The sequence below is a fragment of the Eschrichtius robustus genome, chromosome 6 (assembly GCF_028021215.1).
Source record: "Eschrichtius robustus isolate mEscRob2 chromosome 6, mEscRob2.pri, whole genome shotgun sequence".
Lineage (NCBI taxonomy): Eukaryota > Metazoa > Chordata > Mammalia > Artiodactyla > Eschrichtiidae > Eschrichtius > Eschrichtius robustus.
Genome location: NC_090829.1, coordinates 30,261,055 through 30,286,319, shown reverse-complemented (window position 1 = coordinate 30,286,319; position 25,265 = coordinate 30,261,055). Strand labels below are relative to the sequence as shown.

The 25,265-nt window shown below is 37.0% G+C and overlaps 1 pseudogene; it reads left to right on the top strand.

The window, feature by feature from the left end:
* Positions 1-290: 290 nt before the first annotated feature.
* The window catches only part of LOC137765842 (ceruloplasmin-like), a 31,055-nt pseudogene continuing 6,080 nt past the window's right edge, over positions 291-25,265 (top strand).

Genomic DNA, 25,265 nt, shown 5'->3' with positions numbered 1-25,265 from the left:
TGGATGATCTGGGTAGCCCATCTACCCGGTAATTCAACAAGCTCTTAATTGGCAATGTACACTGGGTCAAGAACCAGTATTCTCTATGTGTTGTGCAACATTTCACCTGGCCTGACTAATGAAAACTAAATGCATTTGGAATGGAACCGACATATATGTGGATGAAGTGCTTGATGAGTTCTTTTGCAACCCTGATCTATGTAAACAAACACAAATAAAGGAGGAACATCTGGATTATAAAAGGAAGGCAAACATCACTCAGTTAGCCTTTCCAGGAGCAAGGTTTGAAAATGAAGATCCTTTTACCACTGATCTTTCTGGTTTTTATTAGTTCTCCAGGTTGGACAATAGAGAGGCACTACTACATAGGCATTAGAGAAACTACTTGGAATTATGCTCCTACTGGTAAATATATGCCCAATGTAATGCCTATTTCAGAAGATCAGTAAGTAATACCTTCACACTGAAAAAGTTGCTATCAGAAGCAAATGTTGATAATTATTATTCACTGATAAAATGCTGCTAAAGAATTTTCCATGATTGACCCTTTCAGGGCACATTTGCTATTAGAACCGCTTCCTTTGAATTTTTAGTATAAGCATGACATGGAAGACAGCTATTAATATAAATCAGAAATTGCTCCTTCCTGGGATTATTGCCACTCTTGCCCTCATGATGCATATTTCAGGGATCATCTCTAATTCTGTATTTATCATCGATTTTGTTTGAGTGGTGCTCAAGATGTAAAACAACACTTTCCCTTCTGATATGGAGTCTATGGCAGAGATTGTAAAATTGCAGCTCTCTTCTTGATTTCTCTGTTCAGATAATTGAGACGAGGAAATCTAGAGGTTATGAGTCGGGTTCTGATTTACTATGTTTGTGTGCCAAATTGCCCCCAATTCTACCAACAAATCCACGAATCATTGAAATGTGTAAACAATCTTAACTTGTAGGAATTGATCTGATGCTTGAGAACTAAAGTAACCTCTGGGTAGGGTTAGAAACCTTTCGTGGTTCAGTACAAAGAATTTGGTAAGGCATTTAAACCGAAATACCATGTATATCACTTGCTACATTTGCATTTGATCTCTTCACCAGAACTTCCAAACTTCTCCTTGCCTACTACCCTGTTTTTGACTCCTTCTAGATTTTCGCCAGTGTCTGGGTTTGCTCTATAAAATTAGGCTGTAACGCTTCTTACATCTAGTTTCAGTTGATTTAACACTGTTTTCTTTCCAGTCAAAACTTGTTCAAGTTCTTGTTTGTTTGAGAGTTTCAGTCCCAAACATATCTAAAACAAAGCCAAGATAGGATAGGACCTGTTTATAAAAAGGCTTTGTATTTTGAGTACACGGATGATATATTTCAAACGATCATTGAAAAACCATCCTGGTTGGGATTTTTAGGTCCAATCATGAAAGCAGAGATTGGAGACCTCATTTGTGTACATGTGAAAAATTTTGCTTCAAGAAACTATAGTTTCCATCCTCATGGAATCACCTGCACTAAAGAAAATGAAGGTAAGTGGGTCCCCTTTCCTTAGATTCCTGAGCTTTTGCTTATGAACAGCATGAGCCCAAAACCTCAGGAAAAGCAAGGTAATCGTGAACTAGGAGTAGTTTGGGGTGAATGCGGACTTTCACTTCAGATGTCTTTAATTTTTATACCCCATATTGTTCTTTAATTTCTCATTTGAAATGAGTGGACTCTCCCCCCTGCACCCAGTGCAATTTCTGGGAAAGAAAACACACTTTTCTCTTATGTAAATAAATAAGTAAATAATTTGGGGATGGGTAGGAGACACTCATGAGCTAAATGTTAGGTTGGCAGAAATATTGTTCTGTCTCCATCTCATTTCCATTTCCTAGTGGATGAGGATTAGCTTCTTGGAAAACATCACTGTCAGGTGAAGTCACTATTTTCCAGACAGTATCTTCTCCCCTAAACATCCACACTCACAGCTGCCTGATGGTGTTGGAAAAAGGAAGGGAAGAGAAAACTAGCAAATAGGGTTTTGTGTTCAACATGCAGCAAGGTCGTCTCAAAAGATGATAAACGATAGGTTGGTCATGCTTCAAAGTCTTCTGTTGAATGAAGGAATGTTACCTATAATTATCAGATTCCAGCTTCAAGAGGTGGAGATATGAAGCCAAATTCTAGGAGAGGAAGCAAAAAAAAGAGAGTAAGACCCCAGATTCAGACTAAGGTAGTAGCTCAGTATAATATCAGCTATGCAGAAGGCCACTTCCCGATGCCTGTGGGCAGCTTGTAGATAACATGGATCCTCTTGAGGCCCTGGGTCCCAAAGTCTGATTTGCAGTATAGAAAATACGGAGGGCAACTCAGGATCCTAGCTCTCTGTATCCAAGATCTAGCACATAGTAGGTACACAATAAATATTTATGGAATCTATCAATGAAGGTGATGATAGTCTGTTAATATGCTGCCTGACTCATTTCAATTTAGTCTGGAAACTGGCCAAGTTGGGCATTCAGGTAGAAACCAAGTAAGGGGGATCTAGGGAGACAAGAGGCAGGAGAGAGGAAGGTGGAGATGCACACTTTATTCTAAAAATACAAATTAACATACATTCATGACTTAATGGAGAAAGCGTGGGTCACATTCAAAACAGTGTCGTCCGGTGGTTACTGTGACCACACTGCAGGTTGTTTTCTAGGCACTCTCTATCCTGATAACACTACAGGCCCGCAAAAGGAAGATGACCGGCTAGAGCCAGGGGCAGAGTATACTTACCGGTGGTTTATAGAAGAAACTCAGGGGCCTTGTCCCAATGACAGTAACTGCATGACACAGATGTACCACCCCCATGTCGAAACTCTCAAAGATGTGGCTTCAGGACTTCTTGGACCAATTCTGACTTGTAAAAGAGGTTACATTTTAAAAATCTCATTGTAGCAATAGAGCCAACCAGGATATGTGGGGTCTCCCTCACTCTTCCAGTGGAATTTTGCTATCGAATGAGCTCTCTTTGCCTGCCTTGACCTTGATTCTCCAGTCAAGAAAGTAACGTTGCCACTTGAACTCTGAGCGCTAGATGGCAATCTTGAGTCCAATGCCGCCATTCAAGTCCAAGAGTGCAGGTTGGACACTAGATGGTAGTCAAACCCAGAGATCGTCACCTTAGCCACCTTCACACAAAACTCTGCCACCCTTCTACAGAAAAGTGTTGAACCCACAGGGTGGGAGGAAATAGGGAGATGAGAGGCTGTCTGCCTATTCCTTGCATGCTCAGTTCCTTAGGTTTCTGTCTGTGGAGGTGCAAGATTTTACTTTTACATTTTGAGTGGAATCAGTTAGAATCACTAGTTTATTTAATAGCAAAAAGAATTTCTGCAAAGAGGAAGTTTTGCTGTTTTGCTGTTTTGTTTCAGGAACCCTGGATAGAGACATGGAAAAAAATATCCATGAGTCTTATGTTCTGATGTTTTCTATAACTGGAAAACCGTAGCTGATATATAGATGACAATATTAATATACATACTGAATCTGGCCAAGTTAATGCTAGAGATTCTGGCTTCTGGGAGAGCAATCTCATGTGCTGTAAGATTATAAAGAACTTTCTCATTCATTATATCCTATAATTCTAAATTCTATGATTCTATTTCATGATTTCCCTTAGTTTGAGTTTGTTTAAATGAGTTTCTATTTCCCAGTTTTTTACCCCGGGTATGCTGGTTGATAGGCAAATCATCTAGTAAATCCTCTTGGTTTCCAAAGTTTCATAGCAAGTAAAGTTAAACAGATGCATTTGTTTCTAACATCTGATATTGATCAAAAGTAGGTGGTGACAGCATAGCAAAGATGTAATTTTAAGGTAATAAAATATTATAGAAGAACAAAGACATAACGGACCAGATATCTTATGGAAATGTGTTTCTATGTAGAACTTTTCAGAAAAGATGCTCTTGTTATCTCAGTCACCTTTATCCTTGTATTCTTCTTCCATGGACTTAGCTTCTTTCTATTCTTTTCCCCTTTTCACTGCTTCCTGCTTTTTAGCTTACTTTTCCTCCTCTTGCCTCTAAATTTGTGTGCTCCACAGCTTTAATCAGAAACAATGCTTATGGCCTCTTTTTTGGGAAAGCAAATCAAGTCCTGTCGTAGATTATGCATGAGAACAATGATGATACTGCCAGGCTTATGTGATGAGAAAATGCATAGAATGTAAACCATGTGGCCTTGATCTAACATGCTTGATAGGTTAATTTACATCTGTTTTCAGCAATAAATGGATACATGTATGGAAATCTGCCCAATCTCACCATGTGTGCAGAGGACAGGGTCAAGTGGTATTTTGTTGGCATGGGTTGTGTGTTGGACACACACTCCATCTTCACCCACGGACAAACTCTGATCTCTCGGAATCACAGAAAAGACACCGTTACTGTCTTCTCTGCCTCAATGCAAGATGCCTTCTTGGTGGCCAAGGGTGCTGGAGAGTGGATGCTGGGCTGTCAGATACATGGTAGGGATTTATTCCTTTTACATAATACAGGGTCAGGGGACTCCCAGGGTTACGACCCATTACAAATGCCTCATCTTTCAAATGGGGGAAATGCCATCGGGGAGGTGATAAGATTGCCTTTTGGAAAGTCAGTGACACAGTTAGGACTAGAACCCATGTCTCTGACACCTTTAACTTTATGGTAATAAACCCTTTTATGTATATAGGGATTATTTTTGTTGTTGTTTTTACAAAAAAGAAGTTTATATTCATTAGCTGGTTAGCCTTACAAGAACCCTGAGTGTCAGACAGAGCATGTATTATTACACCTTTTTTTTAAATTGAGAAAACAAGTTCCAAGAGGTTAAAACACTTACCCAAAACCCTATGAGAGGCAGGAATTATGTAGGACCAAGTAATTCTAACCCAGTACCCAGTAAACCTCCTTATTTTAGTTTATTTCCCTCTTCAATCACACTTCACATTTAATGATAGGAAGGCCTGTTATGAAGTTATTGATCTTCTCTATTCTTAAATATGACTAAACTCTACATATAATCATGTAAATGTTTTGTTTTATTTCTCAATCAGTAAACAGGATGGTTACTAGAACTGAAGAATTTTTTTCTTTTTTTTTTTTTGTACAAAAGTGGGGTTTACTTCTCTGAGAAAAACCTTTCTTCTTTCTAAGTCCCATACTTTGGTTAGCATCTTACTTCAATTAATTATTTAAACAACTAAACAACAAGTATTTATTGGGATTTCCTATGTGCTGTGTCCCTCCCAGGGTTGTGAGAAAAAGGAGGCCCACACACAGCTATAATAACTCGACAGAATTTAATGATAAAAAGGTTCTCACGGGCTTCCCTGGTGGCGCAGTGGTTGAGAATCTGCCTGTCAGTGCAGGGAACACGGGTTCGTGCCCTGGTCTGGGAAGATCCCACATGCTGCGTAGCAACTAAGCCCGTGAGCCACAACTGCTGAGCCTGCGCGCCTGGAGCCTGTGCTCCACAACGAGAGAGGCCGCGACAGTGAGAGGCCCGCGCACCGCGATGAAGAGTGGCCCCCGCTCGCCACAACTAGAGAAAGCCCTCACGCAGAAACGAAGACCCAACACAGCCAAAAATAAATAAATAAATAAATAAATTTATAAAAAAAAAAAAAAAAAGGTTCTCACTTAGAAAGGAATATTATTTTAACATATGTTTTAAAGGTTAAAATGTACACTCAGCCCCACTCCTCCTATTTACCTCGTTTACAGATCTTGCCTTTAAATCAGGTCTTTCCTCCTCAACTCTGCAGAAAAAAATAGGGTCAGCCTAGGCACAGTTGAGAAAGCTTCTGAAAGTTCTTTGGCTGATGGACCCCATAGCCTTCCCTTGTGTTTCTTCTCTTCCTGTGACCTACAGTTTTGGGGGGGGGGGTTTGTTTGTTTGTGGTTTTTTGTTTTGTTTTGTTTTTAGGAATTACAAGAATACATGAATAGACTTGCTGGAAAGAAAGGAAGAAAAGAAAGAGGAAGGAGCGGGGTCGGGGGGGGAGCAAAGGAGGGAGGGAGAATTTGGTGGCGGCAGCAGACAGAAAGAGTGAAAGTCTAATATGGTATCTGGGAGCCACCTCATAGGACCTCCAGAGAGTTGAGAATTAAATAAGCCAGCTGATAAACTTGTGGTAGCTTCAAATTGGCCAAGGGGGAGAGTTTACACTACCAAAATTAGCAAAAAAAAAGAAAAAGAAAGAGAAGAATCAGATTTTGTGTTCGCCTTTAGAGAAATGGTTTAAGAATAGACCATTAGTCCAACCCTACCCCGCTACCATCCCAGTTCCCTCTCCAGAGAATAATCCCTGTAAGCAAGTTTGCGTGAATACATGCAAACCTGTTTACCATGCATTTTCATACAATATATATGAACATGTAGAAATTAAAAATGCACAGCTATTGTTTTGTGTTTTGTTCTACATAAGTAGATCACACTGCATATAAGTTTAATTTAATTATATAACTTTAAAAACTAGGCTATTATTTTTATATAATAGGTTTTTCTTTATTCTGCTGCTTGCTTTCTTTACTCATCCATATGCCTCGAAATCTTTTCCATGACGTTCCCTATACTTCTAACTTACTCTTTTAAACAGTTGTATAGTTTTCCATATTTGAGATGTAGCCTAATTTATTTAACCATTTGCCTACTGATAGATATTTAAATAGCTTTCACCTTCTTGGTTCACTAACAGTGTTATAGCTAACCCCTTTTTATTTCTGTCTTTTTATGTATGTGCAAATATGTGTCTTGCTTAACTACGAAGAAGTGAAATTTTTTAATGGAAGGGTTTTTAATTTTAACAAATGCTGCCTAATTGCCTTCCAAAAAGTCTGTATTAATTTACTCTCCCACCAATGTCGCTCTAAAATCAAAACACAGGACTGATGCCCTCATGGAAATATACCTGCTTTGATTTTCTTCCTGCCTGCCAACTAGTTAATCTAATAAACCAACTAACTCATTAGTAATTAATGGTAACAATTTCAGACCCATAAGGGAAAATACTTTTGGCTAAACAGACTCTCAAATTCCTCTTGGTAAGCAGGTGCCATATTCATGTAGGAGCTGTTCCAATGCTGGTTATTATTCTCTACTAATACATGTTCCTCTAACATTCATCTTGGCCTCCTGAGTTTTATACTTGCTTCATACATTTCAGGTTTTTACACAGATTCCATAAATAAAATACCTCAAATTTCTCAAAGGAAGGGGAAGTTGCAATGTTGTTGGCTACAATTTTAAAAATACATATGGACTAAGAAAAATGTTTTAATATTTTCATAACATTCTCTACTTGGGTTTACTGTTTTTCAGAAGGTATGCAGACCTTCTTCAATGTAAGGAGTTGCCAAAACCCTTTGACAGGTGTTATTGGGACACAAGTTTTACATTATTATATTGCTGCTGAAGAAATTTTTTGGAACTATGCTCCATCTGGTATAGATTTCTTCACTGGAAATAATTTAACAGCAGCTGGAAGGTAATGATTCAGCAATTAAAATATTTAGAGCTAAATAAAGATAACTGGACTTTTTCATAACTTAGCTACTCCTGAAAAGATTTAGGTATCTTATAATAAAAAGATACTGATAAAATAAAGGTAGGAAAATAATTATAACAATTATTGGAAAATATTGAGCCTAGGGATCATTGCTACACAAAATTTTTCTCTAAAAGCCTTGGAAGCCACTGCCAAGAAAAACATACTGCTTATCTTTTTCTTAGAGCTAAATTTTAAAATGGATTTATTTTATAATTATGAGATATTTAACAGCACAGTGGATGGTATTATCAACTGTGTTGTTAAATATCTCATTAGTATAAAATAATTTTTGTAAAATAGCAAGAGCAATTTTACAAAAATTCAAAAATATTCCTCATATGTAATTGGTACTTTCCTGCTAAGATCTGAGGATATAATTAATAATTTCTTATGACATCCTTAAATAATTTTATATAAATATTTTTTACTCAATAACACCTAAGGATATATTACCAACTGCTTCTTTAATAATCAAAAACTAAGACTAAAATACATTACTGTGACACTGGCATTTAAAAGTGCACAAAAAGTTTTTCCGATGGCCCAACTGCTAAATATATTTACCAATTTGAAGATTACAGGAGTTTCAATTCTTTTGGTCTATTGAATGAAAATTTTATGTCAGAAAATATCAAGTTCTATAACCACCAAAAAATAATGTTTCCCATAGTATTCCTTTTTCTAATTTACTCACAGAAAATTTAAGAAAACTAAGAATGTTATATCAGGTGAATATTTTCTCTTCTTACATTTTAAGCTCATCAATAAATTCAATCTATGTAGTGGAAATTTTGTATTAATTGTGAAAAGGCTACCTGGGCTTAGAGCAAAAGTTAAATTCAACTCTCATTTTGTATTGACTAAAATAAGTATGAATTAATAGATTCTTTTGGCTTGCATGATTTTCCTGACTATGAAATTTGATCATGTCTCAGCATTGCAAGCCATCACTTCTTACTAGGGAACACTTTTCCTCAGGGGACTCCATTTTATGTTATTATAATAGAATTAAAAAGTCAAGAATGACATCTCTCATCTCAATACTATAGCATCTCAGCACAGTTGTTTTAAAAGCAATGTTTGTTACTACCTGCCTTAAAAAAAATCAGACAAGTGTTTTTAAAATTTTATTCCAAAAGAAGATGTGTAGATAAACTAGTAGGTAGTATACAGACAGACACTTGTATACACATGTATAGACAAAAGACTGAAAAAATATCCATGGAAAATGTTGACAGTGGTTATATAGAGATGGTGGGATTATGAAGGTTTTAATTTTCTTTGTCATATTTTTCTTTGTTTTCCAAATTTTCTATGATGAGTATGCATTGTTTTTATAAATAAATTACAAGTACTTTAAAACAGATGCATGTAGGTTCTTGCTTTCTTTTCACATGATCACTGTAAGTTTAAACGTTCTTTGTGTATCTACTTTCTCTGTACAGTGAATCCCGGCTCTATTTTGAACAAGGCCCAAACAGAACTGGAGGAATTTACAAAAAACTAGTTTACTTTGAATACACAGATGCTTCCTTCCAAACACAGAAGGCAAAAGCAAATCACCTTGGACTCCTTGGTAAAATTATTTCATAGCTTGTGGGGTCATAAACACCATTTATACATATTCTGTGCCATCAAAAGAATATTCACCAGTTTACAGTTTTAGAGATTTTATCTCTCATCTTACAGCCTTATGAAAACAATACATGCCTATTCACCTGATTTTAAACTGCATTTTTTTGTCCCTGTAAATCCAATAAGATGAATATATCCATGTGAATTTCTAAGACCCTGAATCATCTACACCTCTTGTAACTGGGCGCATTTCTGGTTCACGGCATGATCCCTTTAATTTGTTCCTAGAAGAACCTTACCCAAGTACACAACCTGACAATGACGTTTATGAACACTGAAGACAGCGCTAACTCTGTTGGTTTCTAGGCCCTGTCATTAAGGCAGAAACCCCTTCACCCTCCTCATATGTAAATCCTAGCACAACCTATGTCTATACATGGGAAGTTCCAACAGATGTGGGTCCCACTTCCACGGACCCCAACTGCCTGACCTGCTTATACTACTCCTCAGTAAATTTTTAAAAAGACATCAACAGTGGCCTTGCAGGGCCTCTCCTCGTGTGCAGAAATGGAAGTCTTGGAGAGGATGGCAAACAGGTGAGTCATGGGATCTATGTCCAGGTATGCCTTGGTGAGAGGTTACCTGAAACAGAACCGGAAGGGAAAGGCAATGTGGCAATGGGCACCTTCAAATTCTGTGTGCTGATGTCTCCCAGTTTTACTCTTTCCTCAACTCCAGACCTGTGTCTTCTCGTGCCCAATGAACACCCAGCCTGGCATGTTCCACGGACACCTCTAATTCCGCTTGACTGTTTTGACTCTTCATCTCCTTCTGGGCAGCCACTGCCTGACCCACGCTTCCCTAAGTCGGCCCCTTTTCCTCTATTCTGTGTCTTTTTTTTTTGGCCGCACTACACCACATGCAGGATCTTAGTTCCCCAACCAGGGATCGAACCCTGGCCCCCTGTATTGGAAGCGTGGAGTCTTAACCACTGGACCTCCAGGGAAGTCCCTATTATTCCACCAAGCCTAGGATTTCCATCAACAACTCCTTCTTTCTCAGTCACCAGCTCTCCGATACCATTGCCTCATTTGAGGCACATCATCTCTTTCTGAATTCCTGTGAACTCCTAACTCCTGTCCCCACTTTCACCCTGCTTCAATATAGCTCCACATTCCTCCCTTTCTAATCTGATTATAGCACTCTCCACCCTAAAAATCACCCTACAATTTGTTGGCTCAGAAGGCAACACATCAGACCCTGCTGTGTCCTCCAGATTCATGCTCCCCTCCCCACCACCCTGCACACGCCATTCTGGTCTTACTGCAGAATTAGCTTGTTAGTCCCTGAGTAAGGACAGCTAATTCACATCTCTTTGATTTTGCCCTTCTTCTTTCTGTCTGGAATGGACTTTCCTCACTGTTTTACCTGCTAAAAGGGGAGACTTTTTAATAAAAAGTCGGCCTAGGGGGTCCCTTCCTTTTTGTCAAACAATATTCCCTAACTGAAGTTAGTTCAAGTTCCTGCAGGTTACTGTAGTTCCTTGTGTATGTTTCTATTAGAGCACTTAGCCATGCAATTATTTTTACTAACCTGTTTCTCCCACTAGTCTATAAGTGCCTAGAAACCATAAACAGGGTTTTATTAATTTTTTTATAGCAACCTCAGCCCCTCTCTGGCATGTAGTAGGTGCTCAATAAATGCTTAATGAGTGAATTTCCCTTGTTCTTCACTCACAGGTGAACTGAAATCCAAGTTCTTTTCTGCATTTGTAATTCATATGTCATAAGGCCTTATAAATCCCCCAATACAAATATATATAATTGAATGTATATTTTATTTTAAAATATGGCTATATATTTATATTCATCTACATAATGAAAGTCATAAAATCTCATAATTCTTACAGTACATACAATTTTTATATTTTACCCAAAATAGAAATATATACATATATTTCTTCATAAACCCTAAAAATACAGACTTTCTAGAATTGAAAACATTTTATTTAACTTACTTCTTACAAAGCCTCCTATGAGAAGCCTCTATAAATATCTGTGATTATACAGTTTAGTTTTATGGAGTTAAGTTACAGGAGGACCCTAGATTAAGAGCTTTACATGAAAACAGTCGTAGAGATTTCTCCCAACTTCTTAGTTCTGTGATAAATCCATTCACTGGGATTCATGCCTTTATATAAAATGTCCGTAAATGGGGAAGTCAATTGATCAGTTTTTCCAGGAGTCCACAGATCCCCTTGTATGGGAAATCCTGTATAAGGATCAACCATTTGACTAGATTTTGAATACGGACCATGTATATTTCACATCTATTTACTTTTCTCTTCTCATCCAGAGAAAGGAATAGACAAAGAATTTTACCTGCTTGCCACAATATTTGATGAAAATCAAAGTTATCTCTTAGATTAAAATATCAGGATATTTACCACAGAGCCTGAAAATGTGGATTCAGAGGATCCAGACTACCAAGACTTTTAACAAGATGTACTACAAGGCAACACTTAATTTATAAGATAAATGTATTAAGCAGTTGTTTAATTTCTCTAGGCCTAAAGTATTACAGATTTTTTTAAGAGAGACTTACACTTTCCCCTCAGTGATTGGCTAACATGTTTCATGTTTTCTTTAAATATAATTTAACAGTAAAAATATTGCCTACTAGGGTGATTATGTTACACTCAATTTACCAAATATTTACCAATGCCTTTTTGGTGCAATACATTGTTTTAGCTATTGCTAAATGTGATACAGAAAAGTCATGTATTTCTCTATTGCCAAAGTAGTGGAGTGGATGTGTGGGGTGTTTGTTGAGTTAGTTGGTTGGTGAGTTGGTTGGTTTTTGACGACTGTAAAGTGTGGTGGTAAAAGGATGGGTCTAGAATGTGGAGATTTGGACTCTGGTCTTAACAGTTCCATTAATTAGCTTAATGACACTGAATAAGTCTCTCTGGCCCTAGTTTCCTCAAATCTAAAAGAAAGGGGCTGACTTGGATAATATTGAGATCTTACATGAATGAACTGCTTAATGATTAGTCCTTGGTTGAGTTTCAAGAGATGACAAGTACCAATAAATTAAATACACTTTTCTTTGTCACAAATGTCTTGCAACCATAAATGGAAACATGTATGGAAATCTGCCTGGACTGGATATGTGCTTAGGAGACAACGTTTCATGGCATATTCTTAGTGTGGGATCCAGTAAAGACTTACATGGGATATATTTTTCAAGAAATACTTTCACTTCCTTAGGAGCAAGGGATGACACCATAGCTCTGTTTCCCCACACCTCCCAATTTATGATACCCGATTCCACAGGTAAGTTGTGGATCTTCTTCATCAGCCAGAAATACGTCCAAAGTATAAAAAAGTGATGTCTTCATATGCACTGAATATTGTTTGTACAGGAAAAAAAAGAAGGTTTTCCAAATAGCATTTAGAAAAGTTTTGCCCTGCTCCATTTAATTTATAGGAACATTAGTATATCATTTTCCTGTACACAAAACCCCCCTGAGCCCTTCCCATTTTTCTCTTCCCAGGCACCAGGCTCTAAATCAACCCATACTTTTCAAAAGCAATGAAGATGCTTTGAAGCATTTGAACTTGTTTTCATTCTATGATCTGCTGCATTTCTTACTCTTCTGTCCATTTGTTTCCCAGGTCTTCCTCCTGCATCTACCTTCCTCTGTTGTCTCCTGCCTTCCTCTCTTACTCCTCTCCTTTTTACCTTTGCCGTCTAGGGAAATAGTTTTACTTCAATGAAGCTGATTGTCACTGGCAATTTGTTTAAAAGCACCTTGTATCAGAGAATTGTTATGGGGATCAGAGGAGCCTCCCCTCCCCTCTGAACCTAATACCCTCATTTGTAAAATAAGGATTGTAATCATTTACAATCCATAAAAAGGAATGAACACAATCATATGAGGTAGATACAGTATAGCAAAGGGCCCGGCGTATGTTAGACTTTCAGTAAAATGTTAGTTTCTTCTTTTATCCTGCAGCTCTACCTTAACAAAAAATAAGTAAATAAATAAAATAAAATAAACAATCAAACAAAATCCTTCTTGGTCAAAAAGTACTGGCACCTGTCGAATACTGGCTACACAATAAACAAATTACTCTGTAAATACCATGGATTGGTATCTTAACTCTTTGTGATATCACAGATTCATCTGACTACATCTTTTACATTTCAAAAAATTTTATTTTACTTTCCAAACAAAGCCTGTGCTTATGAGTAGTCAGAAGATTACTCAGCCATAAAAAAAAAAAGTTGCTATTTGCAGCAACAATGATGGACATTATCATACTAAGTGAAGTACGTCAGACAAAGAAAGACAAACATCATATGATATCACTTATATGTGGAATTTAAGAAAATGACACAAATGAACTTCTTTACAAAACAGAAATAGACTCACAAAAAAAGACATAGAAAACAAACTTATGGTTATCAAAGGGGAAAGGGGAATAAATTTGGAGGTTGGGATTAACAGATACACACTACTATGTATAAAATAAATAACAAGGACCTACTTATAGCACAGGGAACTATAGTCAACATCTTGTAATAATCTATAATGGAAAAGAATCTGAAAAAAAATATATATATATATATTACTGAAGCACTTTGCTGTATGCCAGAAACATTGTAAATCAACTATAATTCAATTTAAAAAATAATTTTTTAAAAGATCATCCAAAAAAAAGTAACTGGAAGAAAAAAAGAAAGATCTTTCTCCAACACTTTCTCTTCTCTGTTGTACACACGCACCCAGTGGCAAGTTATCACCCATTCCCCTCCCACTTCCTCCTCTCCTTTACCCCTGTAGATGTTTCCCTGGACTTAAAAAAAAAAAGTAGTCTGCTTTTCGTTCTCTTTCCTAAACAGTATCCACCATAGTGAACACCTGGAGGTGTCAAGGGCTGTGCTATATGGAAATCATTGCTCTCTAAACAAATTCTCTTTCTCAAACCCTTTGAGTCTGAAGGGTTTGCTTCCTTGCCAGTCTTCTTCGCTCTTACCCTCCACGAAAAGTAACAGCAACCACAAAAATATGTACAGAGTTGAAAGAGAATGTTAGTGTGCATGAAGGTGCTACTAAGGAGCAAAGTCAGAACATCATGGGCATAAAATTGTCAAGATAAAAAACAGCTGGATTTCAGGTGGAATTTTCTGGTCTGAACCACGCTGGAGTTTTTTTGTTGTTGTTGAGGTGGTTTGTTTTTGTTGTGGTCATTGTTTTGGGTTCTTCGTGGGGTTTTTTTTAACATCTTTATTGGAGTATAATTGTTTTGCAATGGTGTGTTAGTTTCTGCTTTATAACAAAGTGAATCAGCTATACATATACATATATCCCCATATCTCCTCCCTCTTGCGTCTCCCTCCCACCCTCCCTATCCCACCCTTCTAGGTGGTCACAAAGCGCCGAGCTGATCTCCCTGTGTTATGTAACTGCTTCCCACTAGCTATCTATTTTACATTTGGTAGTGTATATATGTCCATGCCACTCTCTCACCTCGTCCCAGCTTACCCTTCCCCTCCCCGTGTCCTCAAGTCCATTCTCTCCGTCTGCGTCTTTGTTCCTGTCCTGCCCCTAGGTTCTTCAGAACACTTTTTTTTTTTTAGATTCCACATATATATGTTAACATATGGTATTTGTTTTTCTCTTTCTGACTTACTTCACTCTGTATGACAGTCTCTAGGTCCATCCACCTCATTACAAATAACTCAATTTCATTTCTTTTTATGGCTGAGTAATATTCCATTGTATATATGTGCCACACCTTCTTTATCCATTCATATGTTGATGGACACTTAGGTTGCTTCCATGTCCTGGCTATTGTAAATACAGCTGCAATGAACATTGTGGTACATGACTCTTTTTGAATTATGGTTTTCTCAGGGTATATGCCCAGTACTGGGATTGCTGGGTTGTATGGTAGTTCTATTTTTAGTTTTTTGAGGAACCTCCATACTGTTCTCCATAGTGGCTGTATCAATTTACATTCCCACCAACAGTGCAAGAGGGTTAACTTTTCTCCACACCCACTCCAGCATTTGCTGTTTGTAGATTTTCTGATGATGCCCATTCTAACAGGAGTGAGGTGATACCTCATTGTAGTTTTGATTTGCATTTCTCTAATGATTAGTGGTGTTGAGCATCCTTTCATGTGTCTGTTGGCAATCTGTATATCTTCTCTGGAGAAATGTCTATTTGGGGTTTCTGCCCATTTTTGGATTGGGTTGTTTGCTTTTTTTGATATTGAGCTGCATGAGCTGCTTGTTAATTTTGGAGATTAATCCTTTGTCAGTTGCTTCATTGGCAAATATTTTCTCCCATTCTGTGGGTTGTCTTTTCATCTTGCTTATGGTTTCCTTTGTTGTGCAAAAGCTTTTAAGTTTCATTAGGTCCCATTTGTTTATTTTTGTTTTTATTTCCATTTCTCTAGGAGGTGGGTCAAAAAGGATCTTGCTGTGATTTATGTCATAGAGTGTTCTGCCTATGTTTTCCTCTAAGAGTTTTATAGTGTCTGGCCTTACATTTAGGTCTTTAATCCATTTTGAGTTTATTTTTGTGTATGGTGTTAGGGAGTGTTCTAATTTCATTCTTTTCCATGTAGCTATCCAGTTTTCCCAGCACCACTTATTGAAGAGACTCTCTTTTCTCCATTGCATATTCTTGACTCCTTTATCAAAAATAAGATGACCATATGTGCGTGAGTTTATCTCTGGGCTTTCTATCCTGTTCCATTGATCTATATTTCTGTTTTTGTGCCAGTACCATATTGCCTTGATTACTGTAGCTTTGTAGTATAGTCTGAAGTCAGGGAGTCTGATTCCTCCAGCTCTGTTTTTTTCCCTCAAGATGCTTTGGCTATTCAGGGTCCTTTGTGTCTCCATACAAATTTTAAGATTTTTTGATCTAGTTCTATAAAAAATGCCATTGGTAATTTGATAGGGATTGCATTGAATCTGTAGATTGCTTTGAGTAGTGTAGTCATTTTCACACTATTGATTCTTCCAATTCAAGGACATGGTATATCTCTCCATCTATTTGTGTCATCTTTGATTTCTTTCATCAGTGTCTTGCAGTTTTCTGAGTACAGTTCTTTTACCTCCTTAGGTAGGTTTATTCCTAGGTATTTTATTCTTTGTGTTGCAATGGTGAATGGGATTGTTTCCTTAATTAACTTTCTGATCTTTCTTTGTTAGTGTATAGGAATGCAAGAGATTTCTGTGCATTAATTTTGTATCCTGCAACTTTACCAAATTCACTGATGAGCTCTAGTAGTTTTCTGGTGTCATCTTTAGGATTCTCTATGTATAGTATTATGTCATCTGCAAACAATGACAGTTTTATTTCTTCTTTTCCAATTTGTATTCCTTTTATTTCTCTTTCTTCTCTGATTGCTGTGGTTAAAACTTCCAAAGCTACGTTGAATAATAGTGGTGAGAGTGTGCAACCTTGTCTTGTTCCTGATCTTAGAGGAAATGCTTTCAGTTTTTCACCATTGAGAATGATGTTTGCTGTGGGTTTGTCATATATGGGCTTTATTATGTTGAGGTAGGTTCCCTCTATGCCCACTTTCTGGAGAGTTTTTACCATAAATGGGTGTTGAATTTTGTCAAAAGCTTTTTCTGCATCTATTAAGATGATCATATGGATTTTATTTTTCAGTTTGTTAATATTGATTGATTTGTGTATAATGAAGAATCCTTGCATGCCTGGGATAAATCCCACTTAATCATGGTGTATGATCCTTTTAATGTGTTGTTGGATTCTGTTTGCTAGTATATTTTTGAGGAGTTTTGCATCTATATTCATCAGTGATATTGGTCTGTAATTTTCGTTTTTTGTAGTATCTTTATCTGCTTTTGGTGTCAGGGTGATGGTGGCCTCATAGAATGAGTTTGGGAGTGTTCCTTCCTCTGCAAATTTTGAAAGAGTTTGAGAAGGATGGATGTTAGCTCTACTCTAAATGTTTGATAGAATTCACCGTGAAGCCATCTGGTCCTGTACTTTTGTTTGTTGGAAGATTTTTAATCACAGTTTCAATTTCATTACATGTGACTGGTCTGTTCAAATTTTCTATTTCTTCCTGGTTCAGTCTTGGAAGGTTATACCTTTCTAAGAATTTGTCCATTTCTTCCAGGTTGTTCATTTTATTGGCATAGTGTTGCTTGTAGTAGTCTCTTATGATGTTTTGTATTTCTATAGTGTCCGTTGTAACTTCCCCTTTTTCATTTCTAATTTTATTTATTTGAGTCTTCTCCCTCTTTTTCTTGATGAGTCTGGCTAAAGGTTTATCAAATTTGTTTATCTTCTCAAAGAACTAGCTTTTAGTTTTATTGATCTTTGCTATTGTTTTCTTTGTTTCTATTTCATTTTTTTCTGCTCTGATCTTTATGACTTCTTTCCTTCTACTAACTTTGGGTTTTGTTTGCTCTTCTTTCTCTAGTTCCTTTAGATGTCGGTTAGATTGTTTATTTGAGATTTTTCATGTTTCTTAAGGTAGGATTGTATTGCTATAAACTTTGCTCTTAGAACTGCTTTTGCTGCATCTCATAGGTTTTGGATCACTGTGTTCTCGTTGTCATTTGTCTCTAGGTATTTTCTGATTTCCTCTTTGATTTCTTCAGTGATCTCTTGGTTATTTAGTAACATATTTTTTAACCTCCATGTGTTTGTGTTTTTTACATTTTTTTCCCTGTAATTTATTTCTAATCTCATAGCATTGTGGTTGGAAAAGATGCTTGACATGATTTCAGTTTTCTTAAATTTACCAAGGCTTGATTTGTGACCCAAGATGTGATGTATCCTGGAGAATATTCTGTATGCACTTGAGAAGAAAGTGTAATCTGCTGTTTTCGGATGGAATGCCCTATAAATGTCAATTAAATCTATCTGGTCTATTGTGTCATTTAAGGCTTGTGTTTCCTTATTAATTTTCTGTCAAGATTTAATTTCATCTTCTGTCCAGGAGTGAGGAAAATTACAGCCTTTTCCTCCACCCTTGACAGATCAGCTAGGAAACCTACAAGTCACTCCCAGGCACCCACATATAACGTTTCCATTAATCACATGGCATTTCTGTAGTCACACGATGTTTTCGTATGTCAAATGGCATTTCCATACATTGCATAGTATTTCCAGAAGTCACATGTCATTTCCATACACCTAAATCTGTTTCAGTCCTGATATCTATGTGTCTATTGGAGTCCATTTTCTGGCATGGACCCTGAGAAGATGGATGTACGTGCTGACGGGGAGAAACTTTTACTTTTCTTGGCTCCTCATCGGCCTCCTGGGCTTTGCAACCCCTGGAGGGAGATCTGTTCTATCAAGTTCTCAGTGCTTTTGAGTGGGCTCTTATTTTTAGTAACAGCATCGTATTTGTTTTCTCTAGGATTCTGGCCAAATGTACTGAGCTAAATAACAAAATAGGGCCCTCTAGATTCCTTTATTATTTATACAAAAAAAAAGTCCTTTTTAGAAAAGGAAAAACAAGCATAGTGTTTGAGATGGTAGAATTGCCATGAGAGGCAAAGAGTTGCTTTACTTCGCTAGCATCTAGTGTCCACAAAGTCTCTTCGAGGCTCTGATTTTAGTAATTATAGCACAAGTTTAAGGAGAGTTCTTTCTGCTTAGTTCATCTCAAAACCATCTCTGTTTCAGAATTTTTAGAGCCACAAATTCAACCTGCCTCCAAATAGAAAGATGTTTTATAACAAATTATATACCTCCAGTTCTTGGCTTGGGTTGAAAAAGAGAGAGAGTAAAATGAAGGATCTTTACTTTGTGAGAGAGATAATTGCCCTGGGTCAATAAAGATGCCTTGCAGCTTCTCTCAGTCCTCCACTAGGGTGAAAGGGGAAAAGAATAAAAGGCTTAAATGATGAGGTTGGTCAAGAAAGAAAATAAAGTGTTCCACTTCTAAATTGAATGTTTTCATAGGCATTAACTGATGCTCATCGAAGTAAATTTTCTAGAGCTGGAGCTTATAAAAATTCTAGATGATTTAAAGACAAAAACCATGTGTCATAAACCAGCAATGGTCCATTTGTTAAATGTGTTTTTGTTTCATTTGGCTGCATGTTAAGGAAAAGAATAAGTCACTGTGTATATACTTAAGGGGACAGATGACTCATAATTTAAAATAAATAACAACTATCCACACATTTTCCATTTTCTATTTCCTAGGTCCCATAATATTTCTTAGCCCTGGTGAGAAACTCTATACTGTCTTTAAAAATAGTGCCTCAAGGCCGTATTCTATTCATGCTCATGGGGTGAAAACAAACTATTCCACTGTTGTTCCAACACAGCAGGTAACTGCTTTGGGAGAAAGAAAAGTCCCAAAGCTTTTATGCAGGACTGTGGGGCTAACGTTTGCTCTTTTATTCCTGTTTTTGTTTGTTGGTTGGTTTTGTGGAATACCTACTATATGCCATGCCATACTTTTTTAAAATTGAAGTATAGTTGATTTACAATATTATTTTAGTTTCATGTGTACAACATAGTGACTCAAAATTTTTACAGATTATACTCCATTTATAATTATTATAAAATACTGGATTTATTCCCTGTACTGTATAATACAATATATCATTATAGCTTATTTATTTTATACATAGTAGTTTGTACCTCTTAATCCCCTGCTCTTATCTTGCCCCTCTCCACTTCTCTCTTCTCACTGGTAACCACTATTTTGTTCTCTATACCCATGAGTTTTTTTTTCTTTTTTGTTATATTTACTAGTTTGTTTTATTTTTTAGATTTCACATATAAGTGATATTATAGTATTTGTCTTTCTCTATCTGAGTTATTGCACTAAACATAATACCCTCCAGGTCCATCCGTGTAGTGGCAAATGGCAAAATTTCATTCTTTGTTATGGCGAGTAGTATTCCATTGTGTGTATGTGTGTGTGTGTGTGTGTGTGTGTGTGTGTATAACATCTTCTTTATCTACTCATCTGTTGAAGGACATTTAGGTTGCTTCCTTATCTTGGCTATTGTAAATAATGTTGCTATGAACTTTGGGTTCTACGTATATTTTCAAATTAGTGTTTTCACTTTCTTTGGATATATATCCATGAGTGGAATTGCTGGATCATATGGCAGTTCTATTTTTAGTTTTTTGAGGAACCTCCATACTGTTTTCCATAATGGTTGTTCCAATTTACAAACAAAACCTAAAGTTAGTAGAAGAAAGAAAGCATAAAGATCAGAACAGAGATAAATGAAATAGAGATTTCAAAAAGCAATAGAAAAGATTAATGAAACTAAGAGTTGGTTCTTCAAAAAGATAAACAAAATTGATAAACCTTTAGTCAGACTCATCAAGAAAAAGAGAGAGAGGGCCCAAATCAATAAAACCAGAAATGAAAGAAAATTTACAACTGACACCACAGGAATATAAATGATCATAAGAGATTACTACAAACAATTATATGCTAATAAAATGGACAACGTAGAAGAAATGAATAAATTCCTAGAAACATAAAATCTTCCAAGACTGAATCAGGAAGAAAAATAGAAAATATGAACAGATCAGTTACCAGTAATGAAATTGAATCAATTAAAATTTTTAAAAAACCCCAACAAACAAAAGTCCAGCACCAGATAGCTTCACAGGTGAATTCTACTAAACGTTTAGAAAACAGTTAACACCTATCTTTCTTAAACTATTCCAAAAGATTGCAGAGGAAGGAATGCTTCCAAACTTATTCTATGAGGCCAGCATCACCCTGATACCAAGACCAGACAAAGATAACACAAAAAAAGAAAATTATAGGCCAATATCACTGATGAACACAGATGCAAAAATCCTCAACAAAATACTAGCAAACCAAGTTCAATGACATATTAAAAGGATCATATACCATAATCAAGTGGGATTTATCCCAAGGATGCAAGGATGGTTCAATATCTACAACTCAATCAGTGTGATACCTCACATCAACAAATTGAAGAGTAAAACAATATGATCTTCTCAATAGATGCAGAAGAAGTTTTGAAAAATTTCAACATCTATTTATGATAAAAACTCTCAACAAAGTTGGTATAGAGAGAACATACCTCATCATAATAAAGGCCATATATGACAAGAACACAGCTAACATTATACTCAATGATGAAAAGCTGAAAGCATTTCCTCTAAGGTCAGGAGCAAGACAAGGATGTCCACTCTCACCACTTTTATTCAACATAGTATTGGAAGTCCCAGCCACAGCAATCAAACAAGAAAAAGAAATAAAAGGAATCCAAACTGGAAAACAAGAAGTAAAACTGTCACTGTTTGCAGATGATATGATACTATACATAGAAAATTGTAAAGATGCCACCAAAAAACTGCTAGAGCTCATCAATGAATTTGGTAAAGTTGAAGGATACAAAATTAATATACAGAAATTTGTTGCATTTCTATACACTAACAACAAAATATCAGAAAGACAAATTAAGGAATAAATTAAGAGATTAGGGGTTTCCCTGGTGGCGCAGTGGTTGAGAATCTACCTGCCAATGCAGGCGACACAGGTTCAAGCCCTGGTTTGGGAAGATCCCACATGCCGCGGAGCAACTAGGCCCATGAGCCACAACTACTGAGCCTGCGCATCTGAAGCCTGTGCTCCGCAACAAGAGAGGCCGCGACAGTGAGAGGCCCACGCACTGCGATGAAGAGTGGCCCCTGCTCGCCACAACTAGAGAAAGCCCTTGCACAGAAACGAAGACCCAGCACAGCCAAAAATTAATTAATTAATTAATTAATTAATTAATTAAAAAAAAAAACGATTTGGAAGTGGGGAGGCTGAAGATGGGGTTGGTTAGTGGAGAAGGAAGACTATGTCACAGGTGCTTGGGAAAATTAAGCCTCGGGAAGGGGGGAGATGTAGAATGATATAGCAAGGGATGAGGGTGGGGACCAAAAGAACTTTCTTGCAAGAGTCAAGAGGATTTATATTAAGTAGGGCTAATGCAAACAGCTTTGTGGGTGGGAAGGAGGTGCATGTGATCTACAAATTGGAAGGTTCAGAGCTGTGATTCAAAACAATTTTGTCACATTTCAAAGGCTGAGTTATCTTCACTACAATAAATATTCATTGAACAAATGAATTAGATATTTAGTGATTGATGTTTTTCAACGGCAGAATCACTATAAAGTTTTGATCCTGTAACACTGAGAACATAATAGCCAACACTGATAGTGACATCGACCTTGCCCTGTGGGCCAGGTAATGCAACACCAAGGGCTTCCTTTGCACCATCTTGTCTAATCCCTAAATCCCCATTTTATGTGCATGAGGAAACAGAAATCCAGAACGTGTAAACACATTGACTAAGACCACAAAGCAAGGAGCTGTAGAGCCGGAAGTAAAAACAAGGACTGTGCTGTTTAATATTTGTATAGCTTTAGAGTTTGTTCATTATCTGCTTCTCCATAAAGAAGTGTGATTTAAAAGATTCTATTTAAATACATTGTATTTGCCTATTTCAGGAGAGATCCGAACATACATTTGGCAGATTCCTGAAAGAGCTGGTCCTACCTCAAAGGACTTTGAGTGCATACCTTGGTTTTACTATTCAACTGTGGCCGTGGTTATGGTAAACCTTAAATCCCAGTTTTTATCCTCTCTCCTCTTAGAAATTATAACGAAAGAAAGGAGTTTATTTTTCTTTTTTAAAAAATCTTAGTTTTATGTAAACTTTCTAAATACTGCTCAGTTTTTAATTCTACACAGGTTTGCATTTTTCAAGAGCGAACTAAATTATTACGTTATGATTACTTAGATTTAGGATATTTTCCAAAATGTTACAGTGGATTGGAAGATATAGAGATATATAGATATATGTAGAATTATATGATAATACCCTCTTCTTTGCTTCATTGAATAAGATTTGGGTTCCAGAAAACAAAGTATGGAGTTTTAAAATTCTATGATTAGTGACAAATAAATGCATACATAGTATATATCTTTTAAAAACTCTCAACTCTGGAGTTCCAGTTTATTTGTATTTAAAAACAAAAAACAAAAAACAAAGAGTTCACTCTTTGGCCTTTTAGTTATTTTTGGCCTACTCTTCACCAAACCAAGAACAGACACAGACATTCAACCCCAAAATAAAATAAATATAAACAAACCAAAGCTCCCAGCTGAAAGTGGCTGCGGAGGCAGAGGCATCACAGAGGGGGGGATCTGAGACCTTTAGACACGTCTGTCAACCAACTCCAGTGCCAGGGACTTCTAATTAAAACCGAAGTTCTGTTTTTTAATTAAAATTTCAAAGATAGAGCTAAATCCACTAAGGAATGTGTCTAAAATCCCTTTCAGGAGTTTGTTCTTCTCTTCAGACCTCAACTCTAATGAGTAAGATGATCACTTTTTTCAATCAAGAATTTAGCATGTCAAATATTTTGTTCCTTACACTCAGAATCCTAATCATTCAAAACTCAGGATCTGACCTCACTCAAATTAAAACTTGTTTCCACTCTTTTCCTTGACTGGGGAAAGTTGTGGGCACAGTTTATCATCTTGCTTTGCCTCTCCAGGATCTTAATAGCGGACTGGTAGGTCCTTTGATCGTATGTCGAAAAGACACCAAAGCCAGCATAGGTCACCGTGTTCTCCACTTCATGATTTTTAATGAGAATGAATCCTGGTACTTCGAAGAAAACATCAATACCTATTCTCAAGAATCAAACCAAGTAGACAGGAGTGATGTTATCTTGACCTCAGCAACCAAATGCACGGTAATGTCCACTCACTAACTCACTGACTGTAGCCTACAGGTTGTTCTGCCCAAAGGAAACAGACAAAAGTTTACACCTTTCACTCTCAGAACAGTTTAGAGAACATGATCACATAGAGCTGGGGTGCAGATCACGTGGACCAAGAGCCAGATGGTAAAGAGTTAGGCTTGTAGACCGTAGGGTCTCCACCGTGAGCTGTCTTCTATTCAAACCTTGTGGCACAAAAGCACCCACAGAAAAGACGTAAACAAATGTAAGTGGTAAGTAAATAATGTAAGTAAAAGTCAATAAAACCGCATTTATGGGCACTGGAATTTGTATTTCACACAATTTTCACAGGTAAGGAAATATTATTCTTTTTTGATTTTTTCCAACTGTTTAGAAATTTAAAAACCATTCTTTGCTCATGAGCCATAGAGAAAAGGGCAGTGAGTGGGCTGGAACTGGCATGAAGGCTGCAGACCACTGTCCTAGCAGCATTGTGAATTCTAATGTCTCTGGCGCCCTGCGGGCAATGTAAAACCGAGGAGATCAGCTATCGTTTCTGGAGGGTCTGACTACAGGCTCTTCTAAGTATTTTACCTGGATGGACTGAGGGAGAGCTAGGGTTTGAGGCAAACTGAAGAGCACACGCCCCACCCACTCTTCCCCACCACCGTTACCAAAGGAACTTCATAGGCAGAACCTTTAAAAATCCCATGCTCATCAACCAAAACTCTTTTATAGGTTCATTGTAACTAGATTCGCCTTATTTATGACCTACACCCCCCCCCTCATCTAGAATCACAGTAATAAGACAATTATTCAAATAAAAAAGCATATAAACAATCTCACTTATCACAGTCTTACTTAGTCAAACTTCAGGTCCCAATCCTTTCACCTGAGGAAGTTCAGGGATATGACTGGTTAAGGAATCCTTAACTAAGGCAAATCCAAATATGATCATTTTCAACTTCTTAGGTTTTATCCCCCTGCAAGAAATATATGTAAATTTAAAATTAATTCGAGGACAACATCCATTCTATCCATAGTCTTTTAATAAGCATCACAGAGGGCACAAAGCACTGTCCTAGGCCCTAAGGAGATACAAAAGCCATAAGATGGGTTGTCTCTCAGGTTGTTCAGTGTGTTGCCACAGTACAAGGCTGACTTGAGGAGATGCCGTAACAGAAGTATAAACAGTGCTGTGTCTTAAATTCTTATTTGGGAGGTCAAAAAACGCTTCATGAAGGGGAGGAGAACTTAGTTGAGTATTTAAGGATGCCTATGAGTCTGTCTAGTAGAAAACGAATGACCTTCCAGGTGGAAAGAAGAGTGTGAGCTAAGTCACACAGCACCTGGAAAGAAAAAGCCATCTGTGTG